Source organism: Cupressus sempervirens, chromosome 8, assembly GCF_028749045.1.
Source record: "Cupressus sempervirens isolate cs-2001-9-10 chromosome 8, ASM2874904v1, whole genome shotgun sequence".
NCBI lineage: Eukaryota > Viridiplantae > Streptophyta > Pinopsida > Cupressales > Cupressaceae > Cupressus > Cupressus sempervirens.
In genome coordinates this window covers 734707245-734721684 of record NC_143125.1, presented here as the reverse complement: position 1 = coordinate 734721684, position 14440 = coordinate 734707245, and positions in this window count along the sequence as shown.

The following is a 14440-nucleotide window of genomic DNA, read 5'->3' as shown; positions in this document are numbered from 1 at the left end:
ACATTAAGTTAACCCTTATTCAAACACCCAAAATTAAATATTTTTGTGAGGTGAAAGATTTCTCTTACACCCAAGATGTTCCTATGTCACAACCTATAGATGAGCTTGAAAGACCCAACATGAAATGTAATCTACATGAATGTAGCTAATTGGCACATTTTATAAAGAGATGCATATTAAATATCATCATTGAGCACCTAAAAAGGGATAAAGTACAATGACCACTAGTTCAACTATGTTAATATAAATACTCTATCATTTTGAGCATTGCAAAAAAAGGAATAATGTACATGGAAAATATGGTAAACATTAATTACAAGCCTATCGTAGTAAAACATAGAAATAATCTTGGTACACATACAAATATGAAAATTTAAGATAAGATACCTCACCTAGGATTTGACGAAAAGATGGTTGAGTTACACATGGTCTTCCAATCAAGAGGAGGAATTTATAAGTGGACAAAAATGTGACATGAAATTGTAGGGTCATTGGAGCAAAACACCCAAAGAAGAAAGAAAATAAAATCTCATGGTTTCATCCCTACTTCTTTATTTATTTACATCATCAAGTTTCTAGAAACATAGGACAATGAAAAATCCAATATATTCAAATTGATCTACTAGTACATGTGAATGATAGTGTGAATGTTTGTTGCTTCTTGGTGGATTAAAAGGGTGATTTGTGTAAATATCCATTGAGTGCAATAACCTTTATCTTTTATTGAGGATCATAGAATACTGCCATTGATGAATGTCTTGGGAGATGTAAGGTTTTGGTCAATAGTTTATTAGGTGCACTATGGCATAGTAATGTAAGAGGCCAGTGGCATTTGAACCCAATTTTGTTGTGGCTGGTTGCATAGAATGAATATAGGGAAAAATGGAAAAAGTTCAATGGTCATTGAGTCTTTTCCATAAATATATGAGTATGAACATGAGAAATAAAGTATAGTAAAGGTAAATTATTGTACCTATGTTAGATCAAATTGTTATAGAGGTGAAGGTAGTGGAAGAATTCAAGCATGGTAGCCTAACTAGACAAGTCACATCAAGAGGCAAAGATGGGTGAGGCAAGGAAGGAGGAAAAAGTGTGCCTATTATATGTCAAGTGAACTAGTAAATCAACTTGAGCTCTAGGAACTAGGCTATGAGTATGTCAAGTTGAGTCAAATGGAAATAATGCAAGAGCATCCGAGGGGATCAGAAATTAGGGTGGAAGAAGCTCCCTTGTTAGCTTTATTAATATTGTCAAGGAGTGTGGCACAAATCACACTATAGGTCAATGATCCCATGATATGAGGGGGGGGGGGTGTCAGCTAGGGGGGAAAAAAGTCCCCCAAGAGGCATTCCTGGGTATGGGAGAGATGGAAAATCCCAAGAAGACTATGGAAAAGGTATGGAGAAAGATTGATGATTGTAGTAGAGGTGAGGTTTCTAGCATAGTAAGTCATTTAATTAGCCTCAAGAGCTCTGTGCAAGGATCAGTGAGTGGGGTGATGGAATCATTGGGTGTGGTTGAGCTAGAGCCTAAGCCTGATGGTGTGGCACAACTAGAGGGTGAAGTGGAGGAGTTATGAAAAGTACTTTCTCCAAAGTGAGTTCAGGTAAAGAATGTAGAATAAGAAGTCACATTTTTTTTGGGTTTGATGGATAAAGAATGCAAGGATGGGGTGCAGATAGAAATCAAATGCCTCAAAGTGGTGTTAAATGAAGAACACACCTAGGTGAAGATTTTGAAACTCATCCACAAGTGAACAGATCATAGGTAGATAGAAATGAGGTGGGGATTCATGCTGAGATAGCATGAACACAAAGATTGTAAGATTCTTTTAGGATGGAAAATATGGGTTTAGAGAGTGTGTAGAATAAGGTAGCCCTACCACAAGTGCAATCAAAGTCTTTCAAGTATACGATGTCAAAAATGAACATAGTGTCATTATAGTTGTAGAAGCGATTAGCAACAAGAAAGCGTGTAGGGGAAGCAATATCAGAAGTGGCTCAATGAGGCTAAAGTTGATGTGGACTACTAGAAGATGGTGGCCAAATAGAAGCAACAAGAACATGATGTGGTCCAATGGGAAATACCACACCACGTATAAACAAACTAGTGGACAATGGGTTTGTGGATATAGAAAGGACTATGAAAGTTCATTGAGAAGTTATGTATTACATGGGGCTATATTATCAATCAATCCCAACTGAGCAATGCCAAGAGACACCATTTGTAGATAAGGAATTTACCCAGTTGTTGAATGCTTGGCTGCATAGTGGTGAGTTCCTAGTACCAATGGATGTTGTTTGGGTGAGGTGATGATCAATGGTGAGAGCTTCATCATCTAAGATGGCACTAGGTGGAATGCACTCAACCAAGAATCCAACCTTACGATCTCCATGAGAAAGGCCATAGGGAGTGTCATGCTAAGTTTGCATTTCTTGTAAGTGCACCATGGCCTCATGATAAATAATTTTTTTTTAATTGAAAATAAATGGGAATGTTGTGTGCCTTCCACATTTATGTACAATTTGTTGAACCCTACAATGGTAGACGAGTGTGCTAATTTTTTTATTTTGCAAATTTGTGATTTTTTATTTTTTTGATATTATATTGAGAGTTTTTGATTTGTTTTGATACTTTGTTGAGAGTTTTTAATTTTTTAAAAATATTTTGCAATGTGGAATAAATGTGCTAGAATTAAAAGATGTGCGGGCTTTGAATGAAAAAATTTCTTGAAACTTGTGCAACATCCATATGATGTCATGTGTAATTGTTTGAAAAGGAAGGAAGTGCTAACTCAAAAAGTGTAGGCATAGTGTGGATGAGAAAGTATGTATATATTTATAAGCTTTTTAAACAAGTTAGAGCCAAAATCAAGATGAATGATCCTCTCTTTTCGAGTAGGGAAATAGTGTGTATTCTCTAGGCATGGACCGAGATGGACATTTTAGGGCTGGTCAAGAAGGTAATTTTTTAATTTTTGGCCTTAAAATGGTGTGTACAGGCCTAAAAAGGTGCTTGAGGGCCTTGTTGAAAATTACAATTGAAAAAATTATTATGTTGTCATCGATGTCAAACATTTTGGTGAGACAATTTTCTATTTGATCTAAATGTCATATCTATTTGATTAATAAAGAGGATTTGAGAAGTTGTTAATAACAAAAGAATCTAGAGGATAGGTTGATTTGATAGGATAAATTGATTTTTTAAATCATTTTACAAGAGGAGAAGATAGTAATGTTCAAGTCTTGAAAGTGTGAACAAAGATAGATCAAATTCATAGGCTTGACTCAGGAAAAGATCAAAAAACTATAGAATTTTGAAGTACATACTGAGTGATGCTAGTGTCAACCATGCCATAGTAAGTGTCAAGAAAAATCAATTTTGACCAAGCATCAGTATTGACCGAGTCATAGTGCATGTATTGAGAAATAATTTTAATAGTGACCAAGTAAGCTAGTGATGATCATGTATCAAAACATACTATTCGCTAAGGAGAAAAATTTTAATTATTTATAAGATATCATATTTTCCAATTAACTAAACTAGTTTCTTGGGATATGGAAACTGTCTTGAATATAAGGATCTATGAGTTGGATCATTTTTGGTACCCATATAGACCTAGTAACTAAATTTTTAGTTTACGATCTTCAATTCCTTTGAACAATGGTTTGAAGTATTTTGAAATGGTTCAATTTTCTCATGGAGGTTCCACATCTTCTTCTAATTTTCCCTGGCTCCTTTTTTTTGAGGCAATTCACCCTATAGGTTTAGATTAATTTCCATAGATGCAAAGGTTGAGAGCTCTAGAGTTGAAGTTTCAAGATTGAGTTTAGTGGTTTTCCAATTATATCAAGGGTAATTCATGAGTTTAAAGGGATCAAATTCAAGGTTAAAAGGAAAAAATTCAGCTTGAAATGCCACAACATTATGGAGATTGCAATCTGAAGCAACACGCTCAATCAAGCATGTTCAAGGTCTTTAGAGTTTAGCAATCTATAAGCTCAGCCTCAAGAGATCAAGTCTGCCTCAAGAGATCAAGAAGTGATTTTGAAGATATTGCAAAAGGCTTGACACAATATAGGAAAACACCTTTAAATGGATAGGACTTCATGATTCTTTAGACTTACTTAAAATGATTATTTGTCAAATAAGGGGATACTTTCTACAACTATATTTGAGATAATCACCATAACAAGTATAGCTTTAACAAATGGGCCCAATGTAAATGTTTGAACAAAAGTCAATTTCACATTGTTGTCCATCTCAAAACTAGAATTCCAATGGTTTCCATTTCAGAGAAGAACATGAATTTTTGTTAGAGAGATACCAAAGGTGGTATCCTATTCATGATATGTAGCTAGAATGACTTAGACCCCAATAATCTCATTCTTGATACAAAGATGTAAAGAATGAACCTTTGTTGAAGTGTAGTAATCATGTAAGGATAGCCACAATGGATTGTGTTGATTATATTTCACAATGGAGGAGTGTGAATGCAATTTGATCTCAGGTGAAGATGTGTCAAACAAGGTCATCGAGAATACATGCAATGTGTTTAATAGAATTCCATGTGTCAGCTTGAGCAACATGTAACAATGATGTTCATGACATTTATTGTTAGAAACAAAATTATACAAGTATGATAAATATGTTTTGAAATCATTGTTTTGTCATTGATGTCAAACCTACTAGTTACTGATAAGATAATTGCTTATATGATTTAAGTACTATAATTTATTTGATTGATGGAGAGGCTTTGATCAAATGAAGTAATAATAGCACCTAGAGGAAAGGTTGAGTTATGATATGAAAAGTTTTACAAAAATTAGTTAATACAACGATATTATAGTGCATTGATAATCTACTTAAGGTTGTAAAGGTTGGTTACACTGATTAAGTTCAGAAGAACAAGTTAAATGAAGTTGGTCTTCCAAGCTTAACATTTTGCATATTGGGTGCTGAGAAAAGATAGTGCAAGTTGACTAGAAAATTAGTTGGACCTAAGAAAAGTAAATTTCTATGTAAGCCAAGTGAAATAGTGTAAGCCAAGTAAGGTTTAGTTGATGTCGAGCACTAGTAAACTTTAGTTCATGCTGAGTGTTTTTGTAGTGCATGCTGAGAAGTGCAGTATGTGCTAAGCATCAGAATCTACTTAGTGTCAAGTGTTACAATTATGAGAAAGATCAAGAATTTGATGAATCTTAGTTGACAAGTTTGATTTCTTGAATTGTGTGAACTAAGTGGAAGATAAGATCAATGAGCTAGTGGTGCAAAATCAATGGTAAACCATTTTGAGGTGAAGTCAAAGAGGATTAAAGGAGAATTTTCTAGAAGGGAATGTAATGAAATGAGGGATAGATTCATTGAATCCTACCTAATCCATCCTAACCCTAAAATGGACAATGGAGGATGAACAACAAAATATCTCAATTCTCTATTTATAGAGATGGCTAATTAGAAACAATGCTTGTCATGTGTGAGAACCTAAGGAAGACAAGGAGTATAGGGTATTGCTTCATTTAACTACCTAAGTGAAGAGACTACATTGGCAAAAAAAGCAAGAAGACTTAATAGTATGGATGCTTGAAGGGTGAACAAGTTATCAAAGTTGAAGAGTATGAAAGCCAAGCAGAATGGAGGACTCAAACAAAGATCTGTAATCTACAAATGGAGTTGTAAGTTTTTATCAAATAAAGCCTTATTTTTAGTCTCTAATAATTGTATTAGTTTAGGGTAAATCCTTTGGATTAAGGTTGACCTAATAGTCATTTGTAAATCCTTAAATTGGGCGACATTCCAAGTGAATGATCTAATGTCCTCTAACAAGGCTCACTCCTAACAAGGTGATTGAAATCCTTTAATCGGATCACATTTAGTAGTGTGTATTGTAACCTTTAATAGGGTTGGCCTTTCAAAGGGCATCACTTTAGAAGAGTGAGAATGAGTAGCATGTTACTATTGGTTTTTCACAAATTGGACTTTCACGTTAAATCATAGTGTCAAATGTGTTAATGAATCTATTATGTTTCATGATTACTTTTCTACAAATTGATTTGACAGTAACCTAAAAGTTTAAGCGATTGCCTAATCTAATAGATGCATGCATGATGAAAATGTTTTATGAATATGGGTTCACTAATCTTTAAAAAAAATTATTTGTATATCTGGACCCTGGATAACTGATTCACACCCCTCTCGGTTATTCTAAAATAGTTTCAAGAATTGGTATCAGCGCCATCTACTTAAGAGGAATAGTTTGAAGGTACTAGAAGTAGAAAGATCAAGATGTCATAAAGAGAAGTACCCAAACTTAATAGAGATATATTTCTTGCATGGAAAAGTTTGATGAAACTACACCTAGGAAGTATTGGAGATCATGCACAATCTACCATTATTTTTTAGCATATTGTTCTTGCTAGAGCCCTAAGCACTAAAGATCTGAAAAAGAAGAAAGAATACAAGTAGACAATGTTTGAGATTGCCTCTTCCCTAAGGTATGCAAATTTTGGTTGCATCAAAGGTTGTGATGGTGCAAATAAAATGTGGGATTCTCTACACACTATATATGCAGGTGACAAGAATGCTCTAAGAGCCAAAGCTAAAAGTCTCAGAGGTAAGTTCGATGATATGAGAATGAAAGAAGGTAAGAATATTTCTCAATATTTCTTTAGGATAAAAGATATTGTTAATGTAATAAGAGGAGCTACTGGTAAAATAAATGATGATACTATACTAAGTAAATTTTTGAGCAAACTGATGCCTATTTATGCTATTAGAGTTTCTGCAATGCAAGAATTGAGATGTATGTAGGGGAATGATCTAACTCTTGAAGGTTTGGTAGGTAGGCTCACTAATTTTGAGCTATTTAACTTTGATAATTATAGACCTAACAATATTGAATATGGTTTTCGTTACCACTTATTTTTTCCCACACCTCAGCCATTGTTTAGTTCTGAGTCTTTTCTTAACTTTGAAGTTGAACTTGAAGTTTCATTTTACTTCAGCTTTATGTTCGAGCTTACATCAGTCTTCCATGTATCATAGCCTTTTTCATTCCCCAAGTTAGTCACAGTGAAGACGAAGTTGAAGTTGAAGTTTAATCAACTGAAACTTCAGCTTGAACTTCGATGCCAATTTTACATATCGACACTTGTTTTCATGTAGATTTTCAAATATTCAAGCTAAAAGCAAGGTGGGTCCTAGTAAAATGTTTCCCAAGGCATGCAAGATTATAAATAAGGGATTTTAAGGTGGTACATTTTTAGATACAGTAAGAGTTGATGAAAGGCTAAATTTTTCATTTCATGATGATAAAAAATGTCAGTAAGCATGCAAATTTGATGGGAATTTAAAGAAAATCACTCATGGGGGTCTTTTCCAATGCATGTCACACAAATAAGTACTTATTGCATTAACTTGACAAATTTGTCCTATAATTTCCTTTTAAATCATCCCTTAAATGAATTCATTTTACAAATTTTTCAATCATTTCACCATTTGCAAAGAAGTTCTAGTGTTGTTGGGTAGGGAGAATGAATCATAGGCTGTAGCTCTATCAAACTGTCTGGTTGAAGTTGAAGTTGAAGCAGTCCCAGAGCCACTTGAACTTCAAGTTCAAGAGGGTACTCCTAAGGAAAAGTGGGTGACCTATTCAAGCATGAGAAAAGCATCATCCACCAAAAGAAGGGGTGCCAAAACAGTTGACCTCAAGGCAGAAGAAGAACTACCTATGGCAGATAGTGTATCGGAACCTTAGAGCTTGCCAGTGAATACCAATGGCCAAGATAGTAGTCTTGCCTTAGCCAAATATTCCCCTACTACCGATAAGGACTAGGTCATGCCTAAATGGTTAGAGACTTTAGTAGAAAAGAAGAGGAGCATTGTTCCTCTATCCATGCCGATTGATGATTTAGTTAGTAAGTGCCTAGGAAAAATGCCTAAAGTAAAGAAGGTGAGAACTAAAATAAGGATTAATTTTGATAAAAATTTTGGATTCTGGTCAGTAGAGATAGCCACACCACTAGATGGAATCTCACATGAGTCCCTAGCTCCTCAAAATTACCAAATAACTAAAGTTGATCTGGGAAAAGGGAACCGTGAGGTTGATATGGAATTTTTTGAAGCCTCCAATAAAAAGATTGTACATAGAGTATGGAAAGATGGACAGGAAAAATAGGAGATGATGGAAACTATAAAAAATATGGTGCAATATATTAATGATATCCTTCATCCTAAAACAAAATTGATTAGTGAGATGTCAACAATCACTGATGTGTCCTCTGCAACTAACCAACAATCACTAGAGAACCTACACAAATGTAAAGCCATGGCAAAAATAGTAGGGGAATGGGTACAATGCATCCTGGATGACACTGTAAAACACATAGTTCACCTGGATAAAGCTTCGAAGGAGATATCATCCATTACTAAGAAGGTGGAAACAAGCAATGACAGCTATTAGAAGGAGGGAAATAACTAGGCAAATGTGGTAATGTGGCTAGAAGATGTCCAAGAATTTGTATTGTAGAAATTCCAGGTCAAATGCCATGTGGCTAGTTTGGATGAAAAGGCACCATATGTTATTAAACATTGCATCAAATGGCGAAATGAAGTGTTGACACAAGGGGTGACTGAGATTAAGGAAACACTACAAGCACTTAAGGTCACACATCAGATTATCTAAGGTGACCTTAAGTGGTTTGTCAAGCAATTCATAGGTAAGGAAGATGACTTTGTTGCCCAATCTGAAGAGGTAATCAAGGAGGTTCAAGGAAAGTTCCAAGAACTAGATGACAAGAAGCCAGCAACTAAGAAGGATTTTTCTAGTGTAGCACATACTGAAGCCACGTTAATCATCAATCTAAAGCACTTAGAAATGCATGAAGAAAAGGTAGCTAAATTGAAGAAAGAAAAGGAAATTTGGAAACAATGGTTTGCCTATATTGGCCTGCCACATGAGTCTATCATTTCAACCTTTTCAACTACCTATGAAATGTGTAAAGTGGCAAGGAGCATGGGCAGTGAAGACGATGGTACCTGATGGGAAGGAGCAGTTACACTTAATCACTTAGTTGTTATTTCCTTTTTCATTTTCCTTTTCTTGCATTTCAGTTAACAATTATGTTAACCAAGAGACTATTTACTCCTGGTGGGGTAATTTTGGTAGTTGTCCAGCCCCATGCCTATAAATATGTAATAACTAGTATGGTATAGGGGTTAGACTTCTCTAGAAAATTGATAGACAAAACTAGTTTTTTTTGTGGTTGTAAGAATTTGGCTTAGGCCAAAATTCATTCAAGAACTAAAGAACTCAACACAAGCACATAGTAGACCAAAATAGATAGAGTATGATCAAAATGAAAATATTCATTCAATAACTAGTTAAGAGTACACTAGGAGTGCCTGAATATAAAGGCCTTAGGAGAGCTTCTAGAATGCATAGAAGTCAGCATCATGATATGTCATACAACTAGGCACATGTCCACTAGATATGGATTATCCTCTATTGAGCATGAGATTAAGTGCGATGATGTGAGGATAAGCCTACAATGGTGTAGAATGCAAATTAGTGGTGTAGACAACATGTGCTAAATGAAGAGTGTGGATAACTGTGTTGTCATCATGACAACTCAGTGAATGATGCATACTCCTATGTTGTAGACACCATGTGCATAATTAGAGTTGCATAACTCAATGAGAGTTCACAAACTCCTAAGTTTCTCACCTAAAATAATAATAAAATAATACATTAAACTAAGTAAAATTTAAGTAAGTGTAATAAGTAAATACTTATTTACACAAACAGTGGTTTAATTCCAAGTTTAGAAGTAGCATTTCAGAACTCTGCAAATACGAAGAAAACTCTATAGTTTGATTTTTGGTTAATGGATTTTTAAGTAGCTACTATTTTTTTCCTATTTAAATAAGTATTTCTAAAGATACTATTTATGCAAAAGCTCTTAGCTGTGTTTGTTACTAGTTTTGAGATTGTCAATTTGGAACTTGGGATGCTATGAGAAGTTAACTTTATTAAATTTTTCTATTCTATTGTTTAATTCTCAGTTATGTGGATAATCTTGATAATTAAAATTGAGTGGTTCTTCAGCATAAAAGTTTGTTTTGTATTGATGAGATAAAATAAGTTGATTCAACACTTTCAATAGATTGTATTCTGAAAAGGTCTTTATGTTGAGCTTTTAGATCAATTTTTTTATATTTGTAATAAAGGTAGCTACACCTGTTTTCATTGAGGAAACTTTAAGCAGAGAATTACATAGTCTTCTTTTAGGTATTCATTTTTTGGTATACACTTTTTCTCTATTTTTCATATGAGCCCATATGAGAAAAACTATTTGCTAACAATTTCAAAGCTAAGTTTTCATTGAAGTAACCTGATGAAAAGAAGAAGAAAAAGACAAAATATGTGTCCAGTGACAATGATATAGATGAGGAATTTGTAGATAAACTTGAAGCACTATAAGTAAGGATATTTCATAGAGGTAAAGGAAAGTTTAAAGGTAAGCTACCTATCATGTGTTTCAATTGCAATGATTTTGATCATATTTCTGCTAGATGTCCAAAGAAGAAGAATTATAGAGTTGGTGACAAGTACAAAAGTAGAAGAGATGAAGACAATAAAGACTACAAAGACAAAGGTAAGAAGTCTTGCTTCATTGATGGAGAGGAAAAAAATATGTATCTGATGATCATGATGATGAAGTGGTGTATGTTGCAATGAAGGATGAATTTGACAAGGATGAGGAAACTGCACTAGTATCTTGTGTGAACAAGAATGATAGATGGATCACTAATAGTGGGTGCTCACATCACATGATTGGAGATAAAAGTAAGTCCACTACCTTAAAATATTATCAAGTGAATAGAAAATATTTTATGTGACAATGCTTACTATGTTGAAGGACTTAACTATAACTCGTTGAGTGCATCACAACCAAATAATTAAGGATTTAAGGTTGAGTTTGAAAACAACATTGCTAAGATATATGATACTAATGGAAAGCTAATTGGAAAAGGTGATCAAACTAGAGGTAATCTATTCTACCTTGATATAGAGGATGCTACTTGTTTAGTTTAATTTGATGATGTGTGGCTATGGAACAAGAGGTTATGTCATGTTAATTTTAATAACTTGGTTAGTATTAGTAACATGAAAAGAGCCAAAGGTTTTCCTAAGTTGAAGAAGCCTACCAATATAACTTGAAAACAATGTCAATTAGGGAAAATGATAAAGTCAAGTTTTAAGAGTAAGACTCATACCTCTAAAAGAATTATAGAGATTGTTCATACAAACTTGTGTGGAAAAATTGAAATACAAAGCTAAAATAGAGATAAATACATTATGCTACATGTTGATGATTATTCCACAATGATGATGGTTATGTTTTTGAAATAGAATTTTGATGCTTTTCAAATGTTTAAGTGGTACTTAGCAAGAGTTTAGAAGGAAACATGTAAAAGTCTAAAATGTGTGAAATTTGATAGAGGAGGAGAATTTACATCAAATGATTTTGAGATGTTTTGTAATGATAGAGGAATCAAAAGAAAAGCATCTACCCCTAGAACCCCTCGACAAAATGGAATTTCTAAAAAGAGGAATAGATCTATAATGGACTATGCTAGGACACTCATGATGGAGAAAAATGTTGCTTTGAAATAATATAGAGAAGCTATAAGTACACCTATTTATACCTTGAACCATGTACAAGTCAAGAAAGGTACTCATTCAACACATTTTGAAATATGGTATGGATACTCACCCAATGTAAAATATTTTAAAGTATTTGGAAGAAAGTGTTATATTCTCAAAGATTTTAGGAATGGTAAACTAGATGCAAAAAGTGAAGAAGGTATATTTCTTGGTTATTCCACAAGAAGTAAAGCTTATAAGCATTTAATACTAACACTAACAAAGTTGTGGAAAGTATGAATGTGAAATTTGATGAATACACAAAAGTATATGAGGCTAAACCTATGAAAGAACCAGAAAAATACAAATCATTTGTATACTTTTATGAAGGTATGCCTACTGATGAAGATGTTGCAAATCAAGTTCCAAACCAACAACAAGTTTTAGTGACTGCAGAGTCACATACTATGAATGTTAAGTTACATTCAAGAACCGAGCTACATTTAGCTGCCAAGTTATAAAATGAAGTTGAGGCACATTCTAATTTTTAGATTAGTGTACATGAAAAAGATGGTAAACTACCTAACATAGAGGTACATGGTGTTTCATAAGTTGAGAGACCGAATGTAGAAGTCAGTGTTGAACCAAGATTGTCTAAGTATGTCAAGAGACATCATCCTACTACGCAAATCATTAGAGATAAAGATGCAAGACCAATGACTAGGAGCAAGTTGAGAAATGATACATGTTCACTAAGAATGCAAGAACCCAAAGCAGTAAAAGATGCCTTAGAAGATCCACACTGAAGTAAAGTCATTAAAAAGAGATTGAACAAATTGAGAAAAATAATACATGGACTCTAGACTAGAAGCCAAAAATGTGATTGGTACCCAGTGGGTATACAAAAACAAGTTAGATGAAAATGGTGAAGTCATAAGGAACAAGGAAAGATTAGCTTGTAAAGGATATTCATAGGAAGAAGGGATTGACTATAGAGAAATATTTTCCCTTGTTGCAAGACTGGAAGGAGTAAGAAATCTACTCGCTTACTCTAATTTCAAATGTTTCAAAGTTTATCAAATGGATGTTAAGTCTACATTTCTCAATGGTATATTGAAGGAAGAGGTTTATATAGAACAACCAGAAGGATTTTTTGATGCTAAAAAAAAAAACATGGTATATAGACTATACAAAGTTCTTTATGGTTTGAAGCAAGCACCAAGAGCATGGTATGAGAGGACTAATGATAACAAAAATCTATACTTCAAGCCAAAGAAAGTCAAGTTATTTTGTTATTTGAAATTTTTGTTGATGATATCATATTTGGAGGTCAAGATACTATATGTAATGCTTTTGCAAATGAAATGAAGAAAGAATTTGAAATGTCTATGTTTTGAGAGATCAAGTTCTTTGTGGGTTTGCAAGTACATCAAATGAAATATAGTATATACACCACTCAATCAAAATATGTAAAGGAGATTTTTATTTATTTTTGGATTGGAGGATTCCAAGCTAGAAAATAGACCTATGGTAACATGCCATTAATTTTGAAAGAATGATGATTTGGCTATGATGAATCAGACATTATAAAGCTCTATGATTGGAAAATTACAGTATGTAATACACAATAAACCTCATATTGCCTTATGTATAGGGATAGCTTCAAGATTCTTTTCTAATCCTAGGGAGAATCACTTGATTTCAATAAAGAGAATAATGAGACATTTAAAAGGAATAGATGAGTAAAATAAGAAATTTGAATTGAAGGCCTATGTTGATGCTAATCGGGCTTGAAAGATTGATGATGGAAAGAGCACCAATGGAGGAATATTTTTATTAGGCAAAAGGATGGTTACATGGACTAGCAAGAAACAAAACTATATTTCTTGATCTACTATTGAAGTTGAATATGTTGCTACTGTAGTAAATTGTACAAATATTGTAAGGATCAAATAGCTACTCAAAGGTATGAAGGAGGAAATCACTGAACCTATGATACTTTATTGTCATAATATGAGTGCTATAAATATATAAAAGAATCTTGTAATGCATAAAAAGACTAAGCACATTGAAATCAAGTATCATTACTTTAAAAAATGAGTTCAAGATAAAGAGGTGAAGATGGAATATGTCAATACCAATGACCAAATTTTTGATATATTTACAAAAGTATTACCTAAGGATGCTCATGAGTATCTAAGAGGTAAACTAGGGGTGATACCCCTATCAAAGGCTATCAAAGAAGCATGAGAAATTCCCTACATCAAACAATTTGATTGGCATATGTTACACATGGATGCAATGGATCTTACTAAAAATATTCATATCTATATATGAAGATGACAAGTATTTGGCATTGTTTTCAAATGGGGAGAAAGTGAAGAGAGATTCAAAGTGTACTTAGAGATGAAAGTCAATGAAGATGAAGGAGAAATCCTGATCTATCTAATCCTACTACAGGAAAAATGAATTGCTAAAGGAGTAAATGTGCCAAGCAAGAAAGTCTACTTGCTAATTACATCTACCCAGTAAGAGGGAGATAATGTTAAGTGAGATATAAGGAGTAATTGAGAGGGGGTCATAAGAATGAGTTGATTGATTTTATATTGCTCATAACATAATTTTGTAACCTATTCAGAAGATGAAAGTTGTTGATAGAGGAAGAGATTTTAATACAAGGAAATATATTCTTTTTGTATTTTGTTGGTCTAACTGATTAAGTCTGGTCAGTTTGGTTTTCCATCAATGCCAAAGAGGGAGATTTTTGAAAATGGATTGATACATTTATGATAA